The following is a 14,021-nucleotide window of genomic DNA, read 5'->3' as shown; positions in this document are numbered from 1 at the left end:
GAGGGAGGTGGGAAGGACTGTCAGAAAAGAGAGAGAGCGGTGGCTCACCTCTGTAATCCCAGCACTTTGGGAGGCCAAGGCGGGCAAGTCACAAGGTCAAGAGATTGACCATCCTGGCCAACATAGTGAAACCCCGTCTCTACTAAAAATATAAAAATTAGTTGGGTGTGGCGGTGCACGCCTGTAGTCCCAGCTACTTGGGAGCTACTCGGAGGCGGAGCCAGGAGAAGGACTCGAACCCAGGAGGTGGGGGCTGCAGTGAGCTGAGATAGCGACTGCAAAAAAAAAAAGGAAAAAAAAAAAACAAGCCAAAAAAAAAAAAAAAAAAAAAAAAAAAAAAAAAAAGGAAAGAGAGAGGGAATCGTCAGCTCCCAGCGTTGTCATTGTGTGTGTTGGGATTTCATTCTATAATTACTGTTACAACAAACACAAGTTTGCTACTGCAACTGGTCTTGCTGAGCACCTGTGCTCTAGAAGATTCTGGAATCCAAGCAGAAGAGAGGAGCAGTAGATCTGGCAGAGTGGAAGGAAGAAAAGGGACTGGTCTTGTTTCCCCACATCCCCAGGCAGGCTGTGTAGGGTGCAGGGCCTGGAACCCTCTCATGGAGTACAGGAGAGCAAATCACAGCTATCCCCACAATGTCCCCCATCCTGTCAGGCTATCCACGGCAGTAACACAACATTAAGTTAGCACCCAGGGCCTCTCTGGGGAGGGCAGGGTAGAGGGCTTGGGGCAATGTATACAATGGGATGTAAGCTGTTTACCAGTTGCTCTGGTCATGGTACTGGCATGGGGGCTATAGGGCTGAGATGCTGGCTGTGTGTGAACCCTGAGTCCTTCTCTTAATCCTCATTTAGCAGTGCCTTCTCCTCCCCCACTACCAGCCATCCCTGAGTCACACTGGAGAGTCACACTCACTCGCCAGCAGCTGACCACCATCCTTCCTTCCCACACACCTCTAACACTCACACAGCACACAGATCCCAGAGACTGCTCCACGGGCCTCTGCTGCCCTGAGGCTCAGCCACTGGAACTAAAAATGGGCCCAGCCTCAGAGGACCTTAGAGCCTGTCCGCTGCCTCCACACCCCACTGCGCCTGCTTAAACCCTCCCACTCAGAGGGGAGCCTCCCCACATGGAAAGTCCCTCAGCACCCATGGGCATTTCTCCTCTTTCAAACACTCTGGGTGCCAAGCCCTGAGAGCCAAACATGCCAGCAGACACACACCACAGATGCCCACCCAACTAGCAAGCCCATCTTCTCAGGACTGGCCCCCCAACACAGGGCCACCCATGCCCAGGGCACCCATTGCCCATTGATCGCAGGGGAGAGCTCCTCACCTCCCATCATGGCTGTAACCCAGACCTCTGAACAAATGCAGAGCGACCAGAAACCACCCCAGGACCCAGTGTCCCATAAGCCTTCTGAATAGTCTAGGTTGCCCTGGGCCTGGCGCAGGCACCCAGAATCCCAGACTCATCCTGCAAATTGCAGATGGAAACCCGGCCACAATGGCGGCCAAGGAATCCATACCCTTTTCTGAAAACATGCTTGGGGGATGGGTCCAGAAAGGGAACTGACAACACATATACAAGTCATTGACGAAAAACAATAGGAACTGAGGGTGTTGAGAGTAGTGTTCCTAAAATGCAGGCCACGAAATACTAGTCCTATAGGAACCGGCTGTCAAACCGGTGAGGGGAGGTCTGGGTTGGATGAAGTTAGGCAGGTTTCTCCTCAGCGGGACTTCTTGGAGCCTTTAATACTTTTGCATAAAGTGTGCACACACCACATCACACCCCATCTCACACACACACACACACACACACACACATACACACACACAAAGAGGGTTGTGGACAGCCCACAGCATTTCCCAAACTTGCTTCACCGCAACTCTTGTTTTCAGAGCATCGCTCTTGAACAGTGCTCCCAGGAACATACCTGCGCAGCCCGGACACAAAGGGTGGGTCTCTTTGCCAGTCCCCAAGAGTTGGGGGAGGAGGGCTGGTGGCTCTGACTGGGGTGAAACCAGGGCCTCTTCCATGTCGTCCCCTGTCCTTGTTCCTAACAAAAGTGTTCACGATAGTGTGGGGCTCACCTGGTCACTCCCCACGGCTGGAAATGGCGCATGCAATTTCAGACACCTGATCAGCAGATCCAAGAAGCCCAGCACCTGTCCTAGGAGGTGGGACTGGGCAAGAGTCCTTTCTCATTCAAGCTGCAGACCTCTCGTATTCTCATGGGTCTATGTGGGGTCTATGGTTGTTTTGGGAGGGTTGAATCTTCTTCCCCTGAAAACCTGAAAGTGATAGGCACAGGCTTAAAAGTAGATGGGTTCTTGGTGCTGAGCCTGCAAGCAAGACGGGTCCTGGCAGCCATGTGCCTCCGAGGCCTCCCCACTCACAATATCCACCTGGACCATGGCAGCTCCTCCACCGCCCCTGACTCCCTGCTTCTACGTCCATGCCTGCCTTTTCCTAGCCAACTAATCCAAGTATATTGCTCCCTGGAAGGACCTTTAAGCTCAACTAGCCCAGAATGTCTAAGTGCAGATATATGAAGTTTGTATGGACACAGGGTAGCTCAGGAAGGTGTAGCCGTCACCACTGCAGGATGCTCCAGGTCGGGGAATGGCTCTTGGCCCAGGTGCTGATGAGTCAAACACCCCATGACTGCCCAGGTATCTGGGTGGCTGAGAATTCACAAGGTCTTGATGGTTGATGTTACCCAAGGCCCTAAGGCTAGAATCTAAAGTTAGGAGTTAGGTAATTCACAGGTTCTGAGCAGACCCTATTCTCACTTCCTCTCCAGCCAAATCCTCTGCCCAATATCTGATGTGGAACCCATTCAGAGCAGCAATCTTCTGGCTTAAAATTTTTTTTCTTAATATTTTTAAAACTGTTCAGATGTATATGCCCTTGAGAGAGATGTCCCTTTTCGCCTTATAGAGCATCTAGACCTCAAGATGAATTCATGGCTGCGGTAATGAAGAACCTGAGGTGAGAATGTGGAGATTCTGCATATCTGTGGGGTACGTGAAAGAATGCATTGTGGCAGGGAAGTCTCAGGCGAGGTGAGCGGAAGAGACCATCCAGTTCTGCCTGGGCCCCAGCCACTCTCCCGTACAGCCCTGTTCCTTAACCTCTTTTCCTCTTCCCTTTCTGAAGAAGCACAAAGAACAGGCATTTCCATCTGGGTGCTTCTGCCACCACCTGCAATGGCCTTTATCTTTCTGGCCATACATCAAGACCAAGCTGAAATGTCACCTTATCAGTGAAAGTCTCTCCCCGTGCCCCACAGCTCTTTGAATTGTGGGACTGTATCATTTCTTCTCCTACTTAAATCCCCAAGAAACTGTACCTTGAAAGCAGGAGTTTTGCTTGTCTCTCTACTGGCAACGCTTAGCAGAGCTCCAGGTACACAGTAGGAGCTTCATCAATGTTCAGTGCAGATAGGAATGAACAGGAGGCATTCACTGAGGAGCCATTATAAAGACAGGGCTTTGCTCACCCACTCTGGCCTGGGCCAGGGCTCCTGCTCACTCCCACCCTTGCAGGCTGCCTCAGAGGCGCCACTCCCATTTATTCCCAACAGCAAAACTTCACACCCAAAGGCAATGGCTCTGCTACATTCCCAAAGGGAAGAGAGCCTAGATGGCAAATCACACCCACCTGCCCGTCAAGCTAATGCACCTCCACCTAGCAGACTGGACAAAGACATGACTTGGAAAGGTCAAAGGAAGCTCCGAAAGGTCAAAGGAAGCTCCGAGTTACCACGGCCTCAAAGATCATCATTACGCTTCATGGCAACCACAATCAGGGAGACGACAGAAGTCTATCCAGGACTCTGACTCTTTCTGTCCTGGAATTCAATGACACTCATTACACTCTGTGCTTGACACTGAATACCTTTTAGGGAAGAAAATCTATCCCTGGTGTCCAGATTGCTTGTTTTGAAACCTTGAACAAATGGAGCTGATAAAGCAGTGAAAACTGGGAGCCACAGGGCAGGCCCTTGCCTGCCTCACTCACTACGGCGCTTGGCACACAGTGGACCTCCAGTAACTGTTATTTTATTAATAAATTAATACTCAATTGATAAATGAATCATATAGGGAAACTAGAGCCAGAGGTATCCTTACAAAAGGTAACTTTTAAAAAGTTCAAATAGGTGTACACATGATCTATTTTAAAAAGAAAATAAATCAGCATACATGGAAGATGCTTTTCATTTTTTTTTGTTTAATAAAAGAGAAGGGAGAGGAGAAGAAGAAAAAGCTCTGTCTTGCTGGGAAGATGATGAGTCTTCTCTCAGTAGTGGGGTTATTTTCACTTTCTTGTTTACTCCTTTATCCATTTCTGAGTGTTTGAATGAGCATGTGCTCATTTATAACAATAAAATCAATTAAAGCTATAAGTATCCTTAAAAAACAAACCAACAGGCCGGGCGTGGTGGCTCACACCTGTAATCCCAGCACTTTGGGAGGCCGAGGCGGGTGGATCACGAGGTCAAGAGATCGAGACCATCCTGGTCAACATGGTGAAACCCCGTCTCTACTAAAAATACAAAAACTCAGCTGGGCATGGTGGCGCGTGCCTGTAATCCCGGCTACTCAGGAGGCTGAGGCAGGAGAATTGCCTGAACCCAGGAGGCGGAGGTTGCGGTGAGCCGAGATCGCACCATTGCACTCCAGCCTGGGAAATCCATCCCAACCTGAGAGTGAGGAGGAAGGTGATGGCCAGAGAAATCAGAAGAAGACTTCGGAGAGGATTAAATGCGAAGAGAATAGAGGGACCTGGCCAAAAGGAGGAGATGGCCACGGAAGTGCTTTGACACCTGCAAAAGACGCCCCTGCTCCTGCCTTTCCTCCTGTACCGGCTCACTGCTGGCTAGGGGCCTCATTTCATAAACTTTCCGGCAATCTCCTCAAACACCCCTTCGCTCCTCGCTCCCTCTAAGCCCATTAATGAGGACCTGTGTCACTCCGACTCTCTTTCTAGTCTAGCAGTTTCAAGACAATCATTAGGGAAATGATAAAAATAGGTTCACTTATTGATTTATCTCCTTTACCCAATGCTCCTTCCTTCCAACGGTTGACTTGTTTCCTTAGCAACACGGCTAATTTGAGCAGCACGACTCGGCCTGCACACCTGCCATTTGTTCATTTCCTTCTTGAAGCATAGAAAGCTGGGGCAAGGGTAGTGATGCCGGTTCTGCTGTCACCAGAGCCCTGGGGGTCTGGCCTGGAGCTGAGCCTTCCTCTGCCTGGACCTGAAGAGCCTCCCCATCACCACCCCTCAGGTGTAGATCTGCAGGTACAGTCCTGGAAAGGACTTAGTCAGGCCTCAGACAGTACATAGTGGGTGTCCCTGGGCACACATGCATTTCTATCACCATCAGGGGCTGATCCTGACATGCTTTGCACTCAGCTGTCTTCTCCCAGAGCCTATGACATCCATGCACTAAGAAGGCCATGCTCCGAGGGATAAGGGGACACCAGGGACAGGCAGGCAGACAGAATGCTGTGCGCTCTCCTAACTCCAGCCTCATGGGGAATATGATTTTGTAGGGAGCAGCCGGTGGGCACTTAGGCACTTCCTGGAAACTCCTGTGGGGGTACAGAAGAGCCCACAGTCCAAGGGAAGGCATCCCTGAGCCTCCTTTACCCATTTCTGCCCCTCGCCCCAGGTCCAGCATAATCTCCCTATGAGAAGACCTGCCTCCTTTTCTCCCTTCAGCCTCATGTTTTTGGATGTCATTCCACCTCTTCCTCACATGCCCATAAATATCATCCTAATAAGTGGACTTTGACTCAAAGATAGTAACAGAGAAAGATCCTTGACTAGTCTGTGATGCCCTCAAAGCATGAAACCAAACAGACATATTACATGTGAACAGGAGTTCAATGCAGCTATCCAGGGATTCTCTGTGACTTCAGAATCTTCTTCAAGACTTGGAGTGCAACGGAGAAAATGTAACTTGGGAACGGCAATCAGAGCCAGGGCTGCGACTCCAAAAGCTGTCCCAAAACAGTATTCGAGTCAAGGGAGGGTGATGACCATCCATTCCCACAGAGCCAAACCAGAAATACAAAAGGACTGAAGCCTAAAACGATGCAGGAATCTGAACTCCCTCTGAAAACTGTAAGGTGTTGCACAAATACAGTTACTTTCATTATCCTACTGACTCAATCTTTCAGCATCTACTGTGACTCGATGCTCTGGGGAAAGCATCTCTTGGTGGCCACAGACTCCAGCCCTCAGGAGTGGGCTGGCTGGCTGTAGCCATGGGCTGTCATGGAGGAGACCAACCCCAATAAAGGATTTAAAAGAAAATTATGGTAATGGGCTCCGGGAAAAGAGCAAAGACATTTGGTCCAGAACCTCCTGAGAAAATGGAAAGCGCATCCAAACACCAGTCCCCAGAGGAGGATTTATGAAGCTGATGGCTCTGATGCAATCTCTCCCAGTGATTAGAAGTGATATTAATCACACCCAAGGCCAGGGCTAAGAACAGGAGGGGCTGAACCATCACAGAAGTCTGGCTCCAGTTCCCACAGACCCTGATGGAAATGCAGTGAGATCATGCTGGTGAGGTCATATGCCCCTCATCCGAGCCGGCTGAGAACGATGCATCTGTCCTGGAGGGACAATAATACCAAAGACACAAGACCTTGTGCCTAAAACCCAGACATAGCAACATTGATGGCAGCCCAAAAGAGACCAACTTCAGCAGTGTGTCTGCATACCTGACGGTCTTCCTCACCTTCCTAGAAGCAGACATTCTTACAGAAATCTCCACCTCCAAACCTGTATATACAAAATAAAAATTCAAATCAGCCCAGTTCAAACAGGCATGGCCTGGCCAGGCACAGTGGCTCACGCCTGTAGCCCAAGCACTTTGGGAGGCTGAGGCAGGTGAATCACTTGAGATCAGGAGTTCAAGACCAGCCTGGCCAAATGGTGAAATCCTGTCCCCGTGATTAACACAAAAGTTAGCTGGGCATGGTAGTGCATGCCTGTAATCCCAACTACTTGGGAGATCGAGGCAGGAGAATTGCTTGAACCCAGGAGACAGAGATTGCAGTGAGCCGAGATTGTGCCACTGCACTCCAGCCTGGGAGACAGAGTGAGACTCTCTCTCAAAAACCAAAAACAAAAAACAGGTCTGGCCAAGCCAGCTCCCTTCCTGGAGGGATGTTTCACATTTTCTCCAGATCATGCCATAAAATTGAAGTGAATACGAGGTAAAAAGATGGAGAGCCAAGAGGACTTTCCAATGCCTCTCAATAAGCCGCCCCACCCTGCCCGGGTGAGAGGGCCCAGGTGAGGAGATAAGCTATGGTGCAAGGAGCCTCGGCCCAGGCCTCCTTCTCTACTTATTTGCACTCACTCCTATGGCTGCCCTGGCAGGACACGGCCGCCCAAAACAGATCAACCCAGAAAGGGAATAAATGGACGGAACTATTCCTGGAGATTCTGAGGGCTACAGATGAACTTTTCAATTTTCTGAAAATAAATGTTAACCTTCCAAATGTATCAGTATATAGACCACCTTCCTATTTGGGTGGTCCACACTTTCGGGTTTCTTGTGTCTGTTCTCGGCTAATCAACAGAATGTGAACCACACATCACCTCCAAAGGGCAAAAGGGCTCAAGCCCTGTGTTTCTCCATGTGACAGTTAGCAGTACACAACTCTGGCTGCAAACCTGGAAGTTTACACGCATATTCCTCCCTCCCCTCTCCCACCATGGCAAGAGACACACACTGTCAACCCGCAGAAAAACATGAAAGAAGGCTCTGCAAACTCCATACTGTCCCATTTCATCATCTCACTGCTTTCCTTAGTGCAATTTTTCTCACCACCCAACCTCATCTTAAAAAAAAAAAAAAAAAAAAAAAAAAAAAAAAGTATCAAAAAAAAAAAAAAAAAAAAAAAAAAGACTAAAAAACCAAACCCCTTTTCTTTTTTTAAAACAAAACAAAACAAAAATGCATCATGTGACTTCCAGCCTTCACATCAGTTTTTTAACTTTGGTTTCCATGGTGGTGGGATGCAACCTGCCATCGCCATGACAACAGCTGCCTCTGTTCAAATTCACCATCTGACAGGCAGTCCTGAACAGACACACACCTCTCTCTTTCTCAATCCTCCCTACTCTCTCTCTCTCTTCCCCCCTCTCTCTCTCTTCCCCCTTCCTGCTGTCAAGAAGATGGAAACGCCATCACACCTACTCTTAAAGACTTAAAACCTAATGAATGAAAGACAAATAAAGCAATATTAAGGACATACCAAAGAGGCCTTTTGTTTGCCAATACAATCCTGCTGCTCTCTCATGGAGGTCAATGAACTCAGTTACTCAAAACAAAAGATCCTGAGCATTACCCATTTAATGCTGGCTGTGAAGCCAAGTCCAAATTCTCATTACTTTAGACTAAAGAATTCCCAAGTAGCTCCCAGGACCCTACCCTCTGGATAAAATGACTGAGAGCAAGTGCACATGATTGCCACTTTGGTGAACCGACACTGAGGTCAGTTCCAGACACATCTGGGCCCTGATTCCCAAAGGATGGGGAATGCTGGTTCTGAGAAAATAAGACAGTACTGGCTTCCTCCCTCCTCCCACTGCCTGTGCCCCTTGCAGTTACAGACAGGTGGGTAAGTCTTAAAAAATTCACTTGTTTTGTGTGTGACTAGATCCTGGACTCAAAATGCTGTCATTCAACATAGTTTTGGTGAACAGCAGACAAATGATTGAACGCTACAGAAAAGGGAAAAAAGAAAAGGGGAGCATTAAAAGCCTCTGGAAGAAAACAAAACAGCAGTGGGGAAATTACCTGTTTCAGAGACGAGAATTTGTGTTATGATGACACACTGATGAATTGGAGCCCATCAAGAGTTCTGGCAGCAACACACATTTGAGGGAAGGCGACAACGAGGTGCAATCAGCAACCCCACCCAGGACTACACCCCACTTCATATCAACACTGGCATCTTGGAACTGAGACAGCATAAAGAAAATGAAAAGCCTTTTGTCAAAGCGTCCATAGATCACCTGTGGGAAAATGTTTGTTTTCCTCTGAAACCTCTGCAACTGTGCCCTGGCATTCAAAGACACCTACGGAGCCTGCAAACCATGTGAGAAAATGTTGAAGGAACTAAGGATACTCAGCTTGGAAAGGGAAGACTTGAGAAACACATCACAGCTGCTTTCAAATATCTGAAGGGCTAGCTTGTAAGAGGGGGCTCAGATGTTTTCTAAGTTATTCTGGAGGCAAAGGCTAAGACCCAATGTGCAGAGTACCCACCCAAAGACAGATCTGGAGCAATAGAGAGAAGAACTGCCACTGTTCCACAAGTGAATGAACTATTTCGTTAAGTAGAAACCAAGTCTTATGCTAATGGATGTCTAACATCGGGGAAAAGCCCCAGTGTGTGGCACGGGAAAATCTATGGGGTGTAAATACTCTCCCCATGGCCAATTTCAACCTACCAACTCGACATCACTAAACATGGAGTCTGGAAGAGACACACACAGAAGACACTCAAGAGCCGGGACAAGCCAGTTCAAGCACAGCACTTATTGTGAGTTCCACATCCCCAGGGGAGTGTCCAGGATGTTAAGGAGGAGACTCCTGTATTTGATGGTAGTCATGCTGGATCAACCTTCCTATGCGTAAGGGGTGAACCAACCAGGTAGGAGGCAAGGTCAACAACTCTTAGTCACTCGTTCAAGGGCCTCCTGGGTGAGCCTTACTCTGTCCTTCAGCCTCAAATGGCCTCCTCAGCTAGACCTGCGTTCAGGACATCTGGCCCAACCCCCTCCTCACAGAAGGCTGTTACCTGTGCAGCTGGGGGTGTGTCAGAAGCAGCCACAGGTGAATGGCTTTGCCAATGCAATGAAACATAAGAATTAATCACCCCATTCTCTCGGGCTACATTTCAAGATACTCCGGGGGCTCCTGCTATTTCAACATAGCTTGCAAAAAAACTGAGAGGAAGCATCCAAGATGTGATCAAAGCACACTCAAAAAAAACAGAAGGAAGTCAGGTAATTGGCTCTCCTCAGTCTAGAAGATCAATGGACCTCAGCCATGGCTGGACCACAGAATCACCTGGAAAGCTTTTCAAAATTAAGGATACAGGTGTCCTATCTCTGGAAATTTGGGTTTAATTTGTCTTGCCTGCAGTCTAGGTATCAGAATTTCTAGAAGTTCCCAGGCTGATTCTAATGTGCAGCCAGGCTTTGAATGCTGGGGGCCAAGAAAGTTAATGGTGTCCTCCAATCAGGTGAGAGAATAATGATGGAAACTAGAATCCCAGTGGCACTACAGTGGGAACTGAAAGGCGCCTTAGAGTTTTACTAACTATTCCAACACACTCACTTTAGAGATGGAGATACTGAGACCAGAAAAGGAATGAGACTATTCTAGAACCAGGGCTAGAAACCTCTTTGGACTCTCAGCCCTATACCCTGAAAAGCTTGGAAAACCATGATCAGAATAGTTAAATAAAGTTCCCTGATCTCTTAACTCCAACTGAGAATTCTAAAAGAAAAAGATCTAGGGATCTTTTTATTTGAGCTGCTTCCTCCTTCCCGGGAGTATTCAATTGTTCTCAAAGAGCTTACTTCTTAAAGTAGTATCTGGATAGTTTGCCTTTCTCATAGCTACTGAAGAGCCCAGCAACCATTCTGAGATGAGTGCTTGCCTAAGCATCCATCTATTCTCCCATCTGCTGAGATCTCCTCTTGGTTTTGCACTAGGTAGAAGTCCGCTGCCTACTGAGTCCTACACGATCATTTCACAAAGTTCTCCAGCAACATATTTGGGAAAGAAGAACATTAACCATTTTTCTGAGTCACTGTTTCTGATTCTCACTGGATCTCTGCTGGGTGTCTTCACCTCTATGAATATCTTCATCTTGTCCACTCTTATTTTTTCTTATGTAAGTCCTTTCTTATTAGTCATGATCCTTACATCCACCCTCCTGTGCCCCAAACACCAAAAACATATACTTGCTAAGGATGAGGAAGCCCCAGAAGAGAAAGAAGGGACTAGAGGGAAGATGACTGAGCACAGAAAGGGAACAGAGGAAAGAAGAGAAAACGTGACAAAAGGAGGCTGGCACTTGGTCAGGGGCCCTGGGTTCTAGTCTCTGCTCTGCCACTTATTGAGGGACTTCCAGCAAGTCACTTAACCTCTATGGCCTTCATTTTTCTTATAGGTAAGTGTGAGTTTGATTAGAGTTTCTCTTCATTCTCTATACATGTAATATTCCAGCATTCTGTGATGCTAATGAGGAACATGATGGGAAGGGAAATGGGGGAGAAAGAAAGACCACTCATGATTACAACTGAGAGAAGCCATTTTTGGTGAAATTACTAACGAGGACATCCCACAATAACATTCGAAATGGTAACCCTGGCACGCCCAGGGACACCTTCAAAGGGTCTAGAGTCCATGGAAATACTTCCAATTGTCAAGCATAGGAGCTCCAGAACAGTTGGATTGGCTAGAAGCTTCTCTAACAGAGAGTTAATGAAAAGCTAGAATCCTCACAATGGTGGCCTGGGGGTGAACCACTGCAGAAAAGGGCAGCTTTTCTATAAACCTACAATAAGCCTTTTCTATATTCTTTATCAGGATATAAGAGTCTTTTTGCAGTCTCTCTATACCCCAACCCTCATTTCCTTAAAAAGCTGCATTCGGTATGTGAAATTTCAAGAGGAGGTCATGAAGGCTGCTACCTCCACACTGCGGCTCACACTAGGGATACCCCGAACAGAAAGGACTGAGGGTAGACTTCTTTGAGAGCTGGAAAAAAGAAAATGGACTTTCCATGCTCATATCGAAACGGGAACTGGCATTTCCCAACCAAACGGCCTCTGCAGAGTGATACAGCAACTGTGGTGGTGGAGTTATGGGGGTGGTGGGGAAGACGAAATAGCGAAGATCTCAGATTCCAACTCAAGCTCGCATTCCAGTGACCCACGGAGCAGGACGTCTCAGGTCCATTTCATGACCACCATAATGATGGAAAAGAGATCATTGCTCTTCTCCCACCTACTGATCCTTCACTCCTCCATGAGTTAGCCTCATACCCAATGATGCTGCAGATACATACAAGTAGTTCACAGTGTCATCCTCAAAAGATATTCTGTTAGGGAAGAGTACCTGCTGGTCTCCCAGTCTAACCCAAGGCAGCATGGAACAATGGAAAGAGAGCAGCCAGTAGCACCAGTCAGACCATATCTACCTGTGACCTTAGGCTAATCATCTATAAAATGGGAACAATATCCACTTCACACAGGGTTGGATTAAATGATGTATTCCTCCAGAGCACACTGTAGAGTGCCTGTCCTACAATAGGCATTCATTAAAGATTAGTTTCCTCCATCCACTCTCAGGGATGCATACTGAGGAATAGAAAGCTGTCCAGACCTGGAGGGGGTCCCTATAGAGTCATGGTAAAATTATACGATTTAAAAAACACGAAGGAATGAAAGAAAGAGAAACAGTAAAGCATATGATTATGCAGGTTGTTCTGTATCCAGCCTTTTTTTTGCAGTGGAAGTATAGAAAGCTGCTAGAAGTTCTAATTTCCAGCTGGGCATGGTGGCTTACATCTGTTATCCCAGAGTTTTGGAGGCCGAGGCAGGTGGATCACCAGGTCAGGAGTTCAAGACCAGTCTGGCCAAGATGGTGAAACCCCGTCTCTACTGAAAATACAAAAATTAGCCAGGTGTGGTGACTGGCGCCTGTAATCTCAGCTACTTGGGAGGCTGAGATAAGAGAATCACTTGAACCTGGGCGGTAGAGGTTGCAGTGAGCCAAGATCACGCCACTGCACTCCAGAGACTTCGTCTCAGAAAAAGAAGTTCGAATTTCCTAGAATCTATTCCTTTGCTTTGCTCCCCTGAGCCTGTCTACTGATGTTTGTGACAGAAATGAGCTCAGTCTTTCTGAGTGGGCATTTGTTCCTCTTTAATCATTGCCAGGGAAAGAGGTTACCCAGAGATGTAACATGCTTATCCATAGAACTTCAGGTGGGGGGAAGTGGTAGGGCAGATGGTGATCTCAAAAATAAATAAATATCTCTCTATGAGAAGGGAGGGTACTCTTGCCAAAATGCCCAGATCCTCAGATTGACATAGGCCCATATTCCCCAGACCTGCTCCCTCCTCATGTTACCACATCCGCCTACTCACCCCACCTCCAGACAAGCCCACACCCTTCAACTGCTCCTCATATCAACAGACTAGAAGAACACATGCATCCTTGTGCATCCATATGGCTCAGTTATTTCACAAATACAAATTTCCATGCAAAAACAATCCAAAGTTAGCAGAAAGGAGAGGCAGTTCCTTTAACTTTGTAGGCCCACTCCTTAATTTCTTTTGAGTGTTCTGTCTGGTTTCCAGAAGCCAAGTGGTGCTTCCTAATTCTCCATTCTCATCCGCAACAGTAAACATTTCCCACAGGTAAAATGCCCCTAATATCCCTAGCAGAGGACCTTCACCAGGGTCCTCTTCATTAGGCACATTTCCAAGAGTTCCAAGCAATGGAGTTTTCTCCTTCCCCCCACATCACCCTAACCCTTCATGAAGCTCCCTCCATAGTTCATGGATTTCAATCTTTTCTCTCATATTTGATAAAACAAACATAGAGACCCTAAATGCCCAAGAAATCTAAGCAGACAGGAAGTAGTTCACTAGGAGGCTGGCAACCCCCAGGAATAATATCTGCCCGGATGCCAAGAATCTAAAGGGGATTCGTCTACATGCCACCCATCAAGCCATCTGAAATTTCTGGCTGCCATTTTTGCTCAAACAAAGACAAAATCAAGTGAATTTGTTTAAGGTTAGAGATCATTTTAAGTATCCTATCCGTTTTTATCAAAAGCTTGCTGGGAAAATTCTGCATCATTATTGCTCCTAAAGACATGTTTTCTGGTTGTAAATCCAAATGGGTCCTTAGGTACAATACTGGTATAAAACCAGCATTAGAAACATA

At 47.3% G+C, this 14,021-nt stretch overlaps 1 protein-coding gene across 7 annotated transcripts in view; it reads right to left on the bottom strand.

Annotated features, from left to right (window-relative positions):
* The window catches only part of CACNA1E (calcium voltage-gated channel subunit alpha1 E), a 496,128-nt gene that overhangs the window by 300,861 nt on the left and 181,246 nt on the right, over positions 1-14,021 (bottom strand). The window lies entirely within an intron of this gene.

Source organism: Cebus imitator, unplaced genomic scaffold (assembly GCF_001604975.1).
Source record: "Cebus imitator isolate Cc_AM_T3 unplaced genomic scaffold, Cebus_imitator-1.0 Scaffold33, whole genome shotgun sequence".
Lineage (NCBI taxonomy): Eukaryota > Metazoa > Chordata > Mammalia > Primates > Cebidae > Cebus > Cebus imitator.
This window is presented reverse-complemented; position numbering and strand designations above follow the sequence as displayed.